Here is a 12,486-nt window from a genome sequence, read left to right as displayed (position 1 = left end):
AGACATTACAGAAATTTCAGGATACAGGCATTACATGAAAAGGCTGACACCTGTCCTGGCTTGGGGAAGGGTGGCTCTGGCCACCCCTGCTTTGAGGAGCAGGGTCTCACGGAAGCACTTGTTGCTAGTGAGGCAGCACTGCAGGGGAGAGCCCTGCTTTTGTCAAAAGGGAAAGTTATTAGCAAGAGGCAGAAAAAGGAAAAAAAAAAAGAAACCCTGGGCAGAAAGCACAGTCTGAGGAGTAGAACTCTATGTCCAGGAAAAATGTGGACATTGGCTACGGCAGCACAGAGGTCAGAGAGCAAGGGGCAAGTTGCTAATCCTGGTCAAGCTGCACTACTGAGTGAGAGATGCCCAAAGATGTGCTAATCACTGAGATTTTCAAATGTGAGGAACATCAGAGGGATTTGACTCAGGTAAGAAAGGGTATTTTAATGGTGTGGTTGGTGGGACGAGACTGAGACCAGTGTTGGACGCTTACAAACAAAACCAAACCTGCCCTTTATCTATAAATTCCCATGTCCCTCAGTTTGGCTTCTTCCCACTCCATTACAGCTAAGTGCTGATTAGGTGTTTCTGTCTTTCCCTGAAGTGCTGGATTTGGTGACAATATTATTAGCTGTTGCTGTGAGATGCCCAGCTGGAAAATAGATCATGGGGTGTAGCTGCTGTAGAGGCAGCATGGAAGCCACTTGGGATGAAAAGTATGTTATAGGCTGTGCTAGATCAAAGTATTCTTAATCGTATCTTCTTTAATTAAGGAAGGGTTATATTTTTCTGGGAAAAGAATGGCCTGTTTCAAAGGACAGTGATGGCTGAAATAATTTCTGGAAGTTTGGCTTTTCTGTCTAGACTTATGTGCTGTTCATCAGCAAATGTTATTAATTAGCAATTGCTAATGGAATATGCAGAAGATACAGCAGGGCTGTGCGTTTTTTGCAGCTAATAAAAGAAAGCCCTCATATTAAGGGGGTGTGAGCACACAGGACCATATAAGTGTGCTCTGAATGTGTATTTCTGTTTCCATGACTTGTCAGAATTATGTAGAACACAAACATATACAGGGACTGGCAAAGCAAGAGTGTCCTCACTATTAATCTTACAACTTGAGAACAAATTAGTGGGTTTAGGTTGTACAGCACAGCCCAGAGGAACATGTCCCTGACAAATCTTACATAGCCCTTCAAAGTACGTAATGGTACGATTTTTGTCTATTTTGAAATGTGCTTTGAATTCCTTCTTTCCTCCCAATTCCTATAAGTGGTGGCTAGAAGGCCCCTATATTTTCCAACTGCTTTTTCAGAGACTGGTTTAGAAACAAGAAAGCACAAACCAGGCACTCACTGGTGCCCATTTGAGCAAGAACCCCTTTGCTGCCTGGCTGATGGCACAAGTGTGCACTTTGCTTAGTGAGGAGCTGTGTTTTCCTGTTGGAGAGGAACCACCCTTTTTATTCCAATGAAATAATATATTTTATCTTTTCTTCTTGTTAATAGCCCTGCAAATATTATGCATGAAGGGCCATCACTTATTTTTGTTGGAACTTGGAAGAAAACTATTTAAAACAAATAAAAAGTACATCAAATCTGGTATTTACCTCTCCTTTTCCCACTTTTTTTCCTTCCATCTGTCATAGGAGGAACTAGATTGGACATCACAAGGAAATAAATAAAAAACAAATATTCAACAGAGAATAAAAAGAAACAACCTCTTTGAACCACGATCTGAAAAAAATCTAGAAAGATCGAAAATGAATGTTTTCCTTTTTTATCCGAACAGACCTTGTCAAGAAGACCAGTACTCAGCAGGAGCTCTGCTCCAAGAGGCACAGGTGGTGCTGCTACAGAAACGGCTTCAGCGGGAGGAAACACGTTGTGTTGTGTTAGTTAAAAGTGAGAAAGCATGATCCGGGCGCGTTTAGAGCCCGCTGCGGGCGGCGGTGCCGGGCTGAGCGGCGGAGCACCGCTAGGGATCAGCCTTGCCCCGCGCTGCCCGGCCCGCGGCTCTCGCATCCCGCTGAGCTCCTCCGGAACCGGCACGCTCTTCCCTGTGCCTGTGCACATTCCCCCATGCTTTCCCCCACCGCTTTCGGCTTGGCTGTGGTTAATTAGCCGACAGCACGAGAGGTACATTTTCCCGCAGAGAGAGCGTGTGCCTCTCTCTGCAGCAGAGATGCCGAACTCCCTCTGTCCCCGAGGCTGTTTGCTTTGGTTTTAGCTGCTTTTTTGTACTATCCTCTGCTATAAACTTTTAAAGTTTTGTTTCCCCCCCGACTCCCATCTGCTGAGAGATGACTGTCTTAATGCTCTGCCTGACATTTTCCATTCTAAGATGCACACGGATCTGGGAGGGGGGAGATAAAAATAGACAAAGGAAAAGCATATTTTGCTTTTGTACAAGGGCTCTCCCATCCCAGCCTGCTACGTGGTCTCTGAGATTGGAGGCAGTGGGCAGCAGGACAAACCCTGGACTTCTCTATGGGCTCAGGGCAGGGCTGGTGGGCATCCATCCTCCACCCCACGCCATGCCCACACCAGTTCATTTTTGCACTGGGGATGCTGGGGGCAGTGATACTGCACTGCTCAAAATGTCAAAGTGGTGCACAGTGGTCCTCCACAAGGAGCAACTCTGCAGATGCTTCCCCTGGAGCAGAGCTCTTCCAGCTTCCACTCTGTGCCACACTCAGCCTTAATGCTGCAATTAATCTCCCAGTTTCCCCGTGTCAGGTATTTCAGAACTTCTCTGATCATCTTTCATTGTGCGCCTGGGAAATGGATTGAACATGATGTGCGGACGTAACCAGCCGTGACAAATTGTGGTGTAGATGTGAGAAGCACATGGCATACCAAAGGATGTGAAATGCCAGGGCCTGGGCTTCAGCTTCATCTGTGTTACAGCACCTCAGTTACATGTTTGTCTTAGGCAGAGCTGTGTTCACCCTCAGGATTTGTCCCAGCTCTTTCCCAAATAGCTGTTTATGTTCATAGGCGCATCTCACATGATGCGCATGTGTTTTGGACACATGCCTCACTATTAGAGTGAAATAGTTAATCTGCAATAAACATTTTTAACTAATTACAGCCTTTTCTGTAAAAACGTAGATCAGTTCTTATCATGCCACGCTGCAAAAACCTACCCATGGGTTGGCTTAAACTGGTGAGACTGCTCTCATGATTCTCCACTAAAATGAACAAACTGAAAATGAAAGCTAAAAACCCAACGTGACTGAGTGGTACACTGAGGACATATGTGGGCTCAGTCTCCTCCTGCTCTGAGCTGGCCAGATGTGTCAGCCCCCAGGGGATGTGCCTGCCTGAGGTCACTGCTGCTCTGGGAATAATGCTGTGCAACTGTCTGAATGCAAAAATTTGAAAGCCACTCTCCTCCGGGGCTGAGAATATTCCTCCTCCTCCTTCCCATCTCTGTGAAACAAATTCAGAAAGCACTGGAAGATGGCCAAAATTAGTTTATGAATTCTCCAGAGATTGCAGTGCTCAATTTTCTAGAGGTGGCAGTCAGTGTATACAGCATCAAATATCTCTTTTTGTACTGGAAGGAGAGCTATTGGCCAGTCAAAAATTCAGATTCTGAGACCTGTATCTACCTCAGTCTTGAAAGCCTGAAGTGCCATTAGGTTTGTGATGTTCAAGAAAGCTCTTTGAAAAGCCAAAAGTGACAGCACATGTACTGGGTGATGGAAACCTGACTGAAAGAGGAGCCAGCAGTTCTGCAGGAACCACAAACCACTAACCCAAAGTGATCCCTGCAAACTGGGGTGGGAGCTTGAGAGTCAGAGTGGAAGGAGAGAAGGCTGGGTGAGGGGGAAACACTGCAAGAAGTGTCAGTCCCAAATAACATTAATGTCTGCCCAGAGTGAGAGTTCTTTTCTGCTTTCACACATGGTATGTGGGCACATGCTATTCTTCCACATTCATTTAGTGTCACCAACCCCCTTATGCCTGCAGAGGACATGAATGAGCCCAGCATTATAATATCCTTTATACACAGTACAGAGGATTTTACAAGAAATGTGACAATATCTGAGAACCCAATCTCTTTCAAAGTGAGAAAAAAAACAGGAAACACTGGACTGAGTCCCAAAAGAGATGTCACTGCATTTAATGTGTATTTATGCAGCTATTTAGAAACAAACGAGAAGCAGTGATTATTATAGAATAAAATGGAACAACAAATTTAGATTGTTTCAGTTTCCGCTCTATCTGATTAGCCAGGAAGAACAACAGACTGATATGCTCTGAGCAAACAGGAACACTCTAAGCCTAAATGCTCTGCTCCTTGGGGGATTCATTTTTATTTACTGCATGAAACAAGGAGGGAGAACAAAAGAGATTTGTTTTGAGTCAGCTGTGGCTTTTGGCAGCCCGGGCTAAGCCAGTCCTTCTGCTCACCTATGTGCTGCTGAACAGAGCGGGGCTTCTTGGTGCCACTTCCATGCTCCTGGGCTGAGGTGAGGTCCTCAATCAGCTGCAGCACCCACAGTGGCAGCTTTGCAAGTCAGCCCTGGCGATGGGTGGGAATTGTGGCACAGGAAAGCACTGCAGCACAAGGCATTTCTCACCTGGACACATTGAACAGCAGAGCAGTAGGTGGAATAGCTGAATGTGGTGCCTCAGGGTCCCCTGGCTCAGATATCTGCTCAGTGCTGTGAGACATGAGCCAGATGCTGAGAGAACGAAAACCCATTTTGGACACACTTAGGGAGGATGGACAGCAGTGATTTATGGGGGCAGGCAGCAATGTTTCCAAACCCTGTGCACAGCCATGGGGAGCAGGGAATCCACGAGATGTCTGGCATGATCCCAGCACAAGATGTAACTGGGGAGACTTCCAGGAGCCAGGTTTTTAAAGAAGGAAGCAAGTTGAAATTGGACATGAGCTCCTAAGTCTATAATGTGCCATCTCAGAAAGATGGAAATTACCAGCTATAGCTTTGCTCTTGTAGACCCTTGACAGGCACAAAAAAGGATGTGCTGGGGTTGAACAGGAGCTGCTGGATGAACTCCTTGGAGTTGCATGATTTCATTCATCTGTCCTTAGAACACACCATGGGATCACAAAGCACTGGTGAGTATCAGTGCATTGGGAAATGTTATTATATAGGCTTAGGTACTACATTGCAAGGGTAGGCAACAGAGCACCTGCAGAAACCAGTTTAGTGGTAAAGGCTTAGTAGCTTTTTCATGCAGCAATTAAAATCCTACACCAAAAAGTCCTCATGACCTAAGTAATAAGTAACACTGCTGGGGCAGGAAATAACACTACACATAGCAAGTGTTTCATGTACATTGAACCAACCTTTTATAAAACCAGGGAGGTCAAGCTAAATCTTGTTTTCTTCCTGTTCTCTCCTATGGCCATGCTGGTGTAGAGCAGCAAGATACTCAATTAATTCATCACTGCTGGCCATCAGAGCCCTGCTCCCTCCCTGCTCTGTGGGGAGGCTAGAGCTGTGCCTGAGACAGTACACCTGAGTACACCCCAAAAGATGCAAAACAACTACAATATGGCTGAATAAAGGACAGATTTTGTTGTCTCTCATCAAAATATAGGACACCAAGTGCTTCACTCTATTAACTTATCCCGGTCCTCTTAAATGTTTTAATAATATTCTTTCAGTTTCTCAGTTATGTTCTATGTGGAATGAGAAAGTGAGGTCTTCCCACGAAACATGTTGTGCTAAAAATACCATTAGAGATGTACTTGAGAAATGTCTGAATAAACACTGACACGGAACAGGAAGAGCTGTTCCTACCTAGAGTCAGTTGTATGATACTCAACGTGCAAAAAGATCCTGTTAAATGTAAAGAAAGGTCAGTAACATAATTTTATGCTCCTTTCCCCAAAAAGAGATGATTCATCAGAAGAAGAGTCTAGGGCTTCTGCAAACACACTTTAGCAAATTTCTAAATGAAGAACGGCAATAGTTTTACAGAGGCTGCTGTGAAAAAGGTCATTTGTGGAAAGGAGAGCCAGTAATGCAAAACCTAAGTGAAAGAGAAGTGACTTAATAGAACATGCCAGGGAGGACTGTTCAGCTGGGATAATAACAAGGCTTCTGCATTTTATTATCTTTTAGCCTATTTTCCCAAGCAAGTGAGATTCACACAATCGTACTCCATGTACCTCTATGCCTCCATGTCTGTTCCTCATGGGTAATTTTTGAATCCATGGGGCTGTCTGCACCAAGTTTGAAAGGGAACAGCAGTTTTAACAGCAACTGAGATCCCCTGGCTGTCATGAAAACAGGCATTGCTATTCCCACTGGTGGAAAGGCTGCAGCCAGACCTAATTCTTACTCAGACATGGAAGAAGCCACATAGGGAAAGATTTTATCAGCACCCAAACCCCAGAAAAATGTTCACCTGGAGCCTGCTCCTTCCTGGCACCAGAAAATCAAACTGCAGAGTACAACTGGAAGAAATCAGCTTTTATTAGTCCCACGGCTGAAGGAATGCCTCATTTAAAATTCGATTTTTCTGAGCAAGTTTTGTAAGGAGAGAGCTTTTTACTTCTGACTTTTAGACACAGATCTCAAGGCCATTGCAAGAAACACACTGTGTCTCTTTTAGGCTCAAGGACCCAAGCAACTGAAGGACCCAAGCATAAGGTTTTGCCCTTCACTGGGCATGTGTTGGTCTTTAGACAGGTATGAGACCCCGATTCTGTATGGAGGAAGGATGCTCTAACTTGTGGCTTTGGACAGCTGTGTTCAGTTCTCCCTTAACCACGTCACTTAGCACTCAAGCCTCTCGGCAATTAAACATTTGTATCTCACCTTTATCTGCACTGACACTGTTGAAGCTGTTCTGCTGTTCCACCCCAGCCCTGTGATCACTCAGCTTTCCACCACTTGATGCAATTCAAAACACAGGGCAAGTTCAAAGCAGAGCTGAGGATGCACAACTCCTTCCCAGCAGGGTGTGACACTGATGATTTGAAGAGGAGAGGTCCTGGCCTCTCCCCCCTCCCTCTGCCTCTTCATTTCACACTTCACAAGCACACCAGGTGCCCTTCTCATCTGAGAGCTCAGGGTCTCCACTGTTAGATCCTACATTTCCCTATGCCAACAGGCTTTGAGGTGGGTGAGAGTTGGATGCTAACAGCCAAGTAAAGCAAAGCATCTCCCTAAAGAGCCTCTCTCTCCATTCCCCAGCTCCCAATTTGACCACACCACAAAACTGAGACAAAAGAGGCAAAACAAAAACCTTAAGAAACTACAGCCATACAACAATATAAATCCCAAAACAATGTATAGGAAAGCAAGCCTAGCCTGTCCTTAGAGCCCTGACTTCCTGACTGGAGCTGTTCTTTCTACAGGGTGCTACATTGCTATATAAAATTCTCACTCAAGTCATGCTAGGTTAGGTTTCAATGATAGCTCAGGATTCATTTCATGCTGTGAAGTATGGTTATCCCTGAGTTTTTGTTCCAGCTTCAGTGATACCTCACAGTGCTCCCCCAGATTTTGGAAGGATGAAGGCAACATCCTATTAAAACATCACAGTATTTCTGTGCTATCTTCCACAGGTAAGAGGAGATGGCTGGGAATGTTATTTGCGTGGATGAGGAGGAGACTGATTGAATTGAGGAGCAACATTTGTAATCCTGATTTGAGGAAATGCCTGTGTTTATCAGGGCATTACACTCTCCATTTATCTGTTATCTCTTCCCTTCTTCAGCTAACCAGTGAGATTTTACTCTGGCCGGATTTGGCAGGTTTTGTTTTGTGTGTTTACTTCTTCCTTGTCATCCCTGCAAACAAACACATGCACCACACGCTGCCTGGCGTGTCCATAGAGCACACACAGACTATCATCTCTTATGAATGCACCAAAAAGGTCAGACTATTCAGCTGGCATTGCAAATCAGCACCAGTTATGTACTCTGACAGCACCAGATGTCAGCTCCAAAATGAACTGCATCTGTTCAGCAGTACATGAGGAGCAATGCATGAGAGGATGAGACTGCAATGGCCCCTCAGAGCTGGGGCTGTGGGCTTGCATTGCAAATGCAGCAACGAGTCCATCTGCAAAGGCAGCTTTGGGCTTCTGTCCTAGGACTTGTTGCTCTGCTTAAGCTGAGGTGAGAATGAGAATCACAGGTAAAATGCAGCAGTCAGACAAATAACTGACCTTGGGGCTGGCCTGAACATGGCAATTCCCTTTCCCAGCTCTGAGCAACTCAGGTCTGTTTCTTTTTCCATCAGCTCTTTCCCACTCCAAATCCTGTTCCCACCAGCTAAGAGGTGTTAATTGGGGTTTCCTTCATCTTATCAAGCCCTTGCAGCATCTTCCTTCCAGAGTGCCACTGACACCAAGGGAAGAGCTGGTTTGGTAGTGACAGCCAGGGCAGGGTGACCTGCCCTGCCCTGGAGCATCCAGCCTGGAAGGGCTCCTCAAAGTCAAACCTTTGAGTTAATCACGCCCCTTGTGAGGCTTGACAAAATATATGCTCACTGGATATGATGAGGATAGTTTGGCTTATTTTGTCTGTTGGATTTTTTTTAAGGTAAGGGCAAGGAAGGTTTTCCTTTCCTCCCCTGCACATTGCACCTGACATGATAAATCTTAGCACAGTAATGAGAACAAATTAGTATGGGACTATATTTTCTCTACTCATAATGAGCTTTGTCATGGAAATGGATTGATTTTATGTCACTTTCTTTCCTCTTTATAATTTTTATGGGTGGAATGAGTTAGCAAAATTTTGTCTCTCATAAATTCAATATAAATTTTTCTTAGCCTACGTAACTGTGTTTATTTTGACCACGTATTTCACAGCTTCCCTGTTTACAGCATGGGAAAGAGGAGAAATGGCCAATCAATCAAAATCTGGAATACTGCAAAGGTCACAGCCATTCACACGATACCACCATCCCCTGCAGCATTGGGCATTTCCCAGCTGCTGCACTGCTCCAGATGTGCCTTGTTCTCTCTTCCCTGCAGTTTCCTCAGGCCCTGGAGAAACTGGGGGAAATTCAGATCTTACCTAAAGGAAACCAGTGCAGAAAGAGTGGGAGTGAGAGGTTTCTGCCTCCTGTCCAGCCAGAGCAGGTGTCCCGTCTGGCACATGGCGAGGAGCGCACCGTGCTGCCACGAGCCACCGCGCTCGCGATGGCAGCGCTCCCATCACTGCTGTTACCCTGTCACTGGAATTGCCAGCCCCACAGAGGGAAAACGGAATAACTTCACCATCTTCATCCAACTGCTCTGCCCTGTAGCCCCAAAAAGCTGCAGACTGGGTCGATTCTGAATCATTTCCCCTTGAGTGCTGAATAGTTTTCTCCACCCTCTTCAAATTTCTTGCTTACCACCTTTTATGAATCCTCTTTCCCTACAATTCAACAGCTGCCACTTGTGGCAGAAAAGCAATTTTTTTTCCCAGGTACACACAAAAACATGAGGGGCTGAACTTTAGTTTCTCCTCTTTGTAGGGCTAAAGTAGACACCTGCATATTCATTGGTGCTCATTTCTCATTGCACAGACTATTTGAAACCTGAAAATCCTCTAAAATGGAAACATGGAAATAAAAAGGGGTTTTGTCTTTCTGTAGCTATGTGCAAAATCACACATAATGTAATGACTCCAAGTAGGACTACAAGTTGTCTTCTGCTGCCCAAAACAGCAGGGCAGAATGTATGGATGGCCAGCACATACCACAACAGCCTCAGGGTGTACTGAAAGGTGGCCTAGTCCCTGCTAGGTAAGCATCTGGCCTCTAGAAGTCAAAATGGATCAAAAATCTAAACTCATAATGAACCTCAACCCAATCCTCTGAAAGTTGTAACCCTTTGCAGTAAGACTTCATGTAAGAAACAAAAACAGTACTTGATGGGTTTTTGGATGATAACTCTTTCAAATGGGAAGGCTGTATAGGAGAAAAATTGGGGGATTGCAATTTTGCATTTTACGTAATAAAAGCAATGAGGGGATAAAGGGAACACGTGGCCTCTATTTTACAAATGGAGTTGTGGAAGCCAAGCTCCATCTTTGCTCTCATTAAGGATTAACATCTGGAGATGAGTTTAAAATCCAATATTGCCTTGAAAATGATTCACAGACACAGCTTCAAGTTGTTGACTTGGCTGCATTTTACAGTTACTGTAGGCACTACACAGCTGCTCTGCAAAACAGCCCCATCAGACACTGCAGAAAGGGAGGGAAAACTGAGGCAGACCCAGGGACAGGCAGAGGGAATCTCCCTCTCCCTTTTCCGTAAGGATTAACTGTCCTGTATCAGCACCTGAAAACCATCACACTAATTCATAAGTGAAGAGACCCACTCACTGTTGAGAAGGATTCATTTTTGTCTTCACCTTTAAAGAGAAGCTTTAGGAAATGTGGAAAAAATTAATGCAGCAAATACTGATTTAAACCACTGGAAAATTTTAAAGCCCATTGTATAAGGGGAACAAGTCCTAGAGAAGGAGAAAAAATATTTTAGCTACTGAACAATGCCAGCATGCAGACAAATGGGTATCATCTGGCTTTCTGAAGGCATGAAGCTTGGAAATTAGAAGTCAGCTTCCACTGAGAGAGAGGGAGCAAGAAAGGAGTATATTTAGGTCCTGTGATGCTAATATTAGCACGTGTGTATCCCTTTTCCTTCTACAGGTAGCTGAATAAACAGCCACTGATATACGGAATAAGAAATCTGTAATGTATAACCAGTGCCTAAGAAGAAGCTCTGACTGTGTATTCACAGGAGAAGATAAATAAAGAACTCAAGGTACTCTATTTAAAAAAACCCAAATTCTTGGCTTTTTTACAGCAAACTGTGTTATTTTGCCTCAGCAGTGTTGGGAATAAATGTAACTGTAACTAAGTGTTACTAGAGGTAATAGGACAAAATCCCCCAACCCAGCAAGCAGTGATGGGTTCATGCTGAAATCCTCCTCAGTCCCGCTACCATGGGTTCTGAAGTTTGGCAAAGTAAAACTTAGAGAAGCAAAACTCCTTCTAAATCCACCCAAACACAAGGCTGAGGGGGCAGTACAAGTGCAAAACTAAGGGGGCCTTCTTCACTAAAATTTGTTTCTATTCCTGGATGAATCCTGACACCCTCTTAGAAGGAAGCAGGGCAGGAAGGTAGATGCTAAAACTGAGCTCCTGGTTCCAGGCCTGTGACAGTCTGTCCTGCTGCACAGTGATTAGTGCTGGGCACATCAACCAGCTAATTGACAGTTAATTGGCTTGTCAGACAGTTCTAAATATTCCTTTCTGCCATAAGTAGTAGGGACGAGGAAAAAACCACCTGGGAGAGAGCATCAATTTTCTGTGTTGCAGAGTTTTGGATAAATCATATTTTCTTGGCAGCTAATACAGAATTGTCCACAGAGCTGTTCACCTCAGCTTGTTAATATAGAGGGCCTCACATGGTTTTCACATATGAATGGAGTAGTGACAATGTGCTGTGATTTATAGGCACCTTTCAGTTTCCATCTTTGATTTACTTAGACTGGGATTTGCTTCTTTAGGGAGTTTTGCTTTGGCATTTGCAAAGCACCAGACCACAGCAAGTCGTGAAGGACTTGGCAGTTCAGGGACAATGGTTGCTGTACATCCGTTCCCAGAGTGCTTTGAACAAGGGCAGTAAGAAATGTTTACCCTGAAAATGCTCTTTCAAATCCTCCTTCAAAAATCTGGTTCTTCTGCAGCGTTTCTTTACCATCTTAGTCTTATAGCCTGCAAGGAGCCACTCAGGACAGAACTTAGAGGAAATATGTCCTTCATTTCCTAAATCAGGAAAAGTATCTCTTGCCCTGATTAATACATCTAGATGAGGTAAAGTGATTTGGACACTGCTCCTTTCCATCACCACCTCCTTGGCTTTGTTTGCCATCTCTTGCTCAATCTTTGCAGCCTGGCAGAGCAGTCCTTTGGTGCACAAGACATCCAAAAGAAGGGCTTGGTCTCTGGATGCTGAGCCACCTCAACACAGTGACTCTTCTCCTCCTCCCTCATCTCACTCATTTGGAACTGAAGGACAATGCTGATCTCCTTGGAAAGCTGATATGATTGGCTGATACTAATTTCAAAGCAGTGAAATGTGATTTACAAGCTCCTTGGCAGCAATCTTTAGGTTCACAAATTACAAGGCAGTGGGAATGCTGTCACATCCCTGTACCTCTAGAGTCACATTCACTTCTTTGTTCTCCTGTCACTGATTTTTACTGTTCACCCAGGTCTCACCTCTCTGGCCAGCCAATAAATGCTTCGTGCTAGAGCCATTCAGGGGAATGGGTGCACACACAGAGGGCTGGTACCATAACAAATGCATTATTACCACAAAAAGAAAAGAGAAAGGAGTTTGACAGGGACCATGGAGTGTTAACTTGATGGAAACAGCCAATAATATGATTGTATCATTTTAGTTCTCTTTGCTGTCTATCTGGCATGAAGATTCCTCTCAGGTTCATGCCATCAGAGCTGAAAATTTAAATAAAATCTACATAATTTAACACT

The sequence above is a fragment of the Corvus kubaryi genome, unplaced genomic scaffold (assembly GCF_017639235.1).
Source record: "Corvus kubaryi isolate FWS band 111438036 unplaced genomic scaffold, C.kubaryi_AGA036_p1.0 136, whole genome shotgun sequence".
NCBI classification, from domain to species: Eukaryota; Metazoa; Chordata; class Aves; order Passeriformes; family Corvidae; genus Corvus; species Corvus kubaryi.
Note: the sequence above shows the minus strand (reverse complement) of the source record.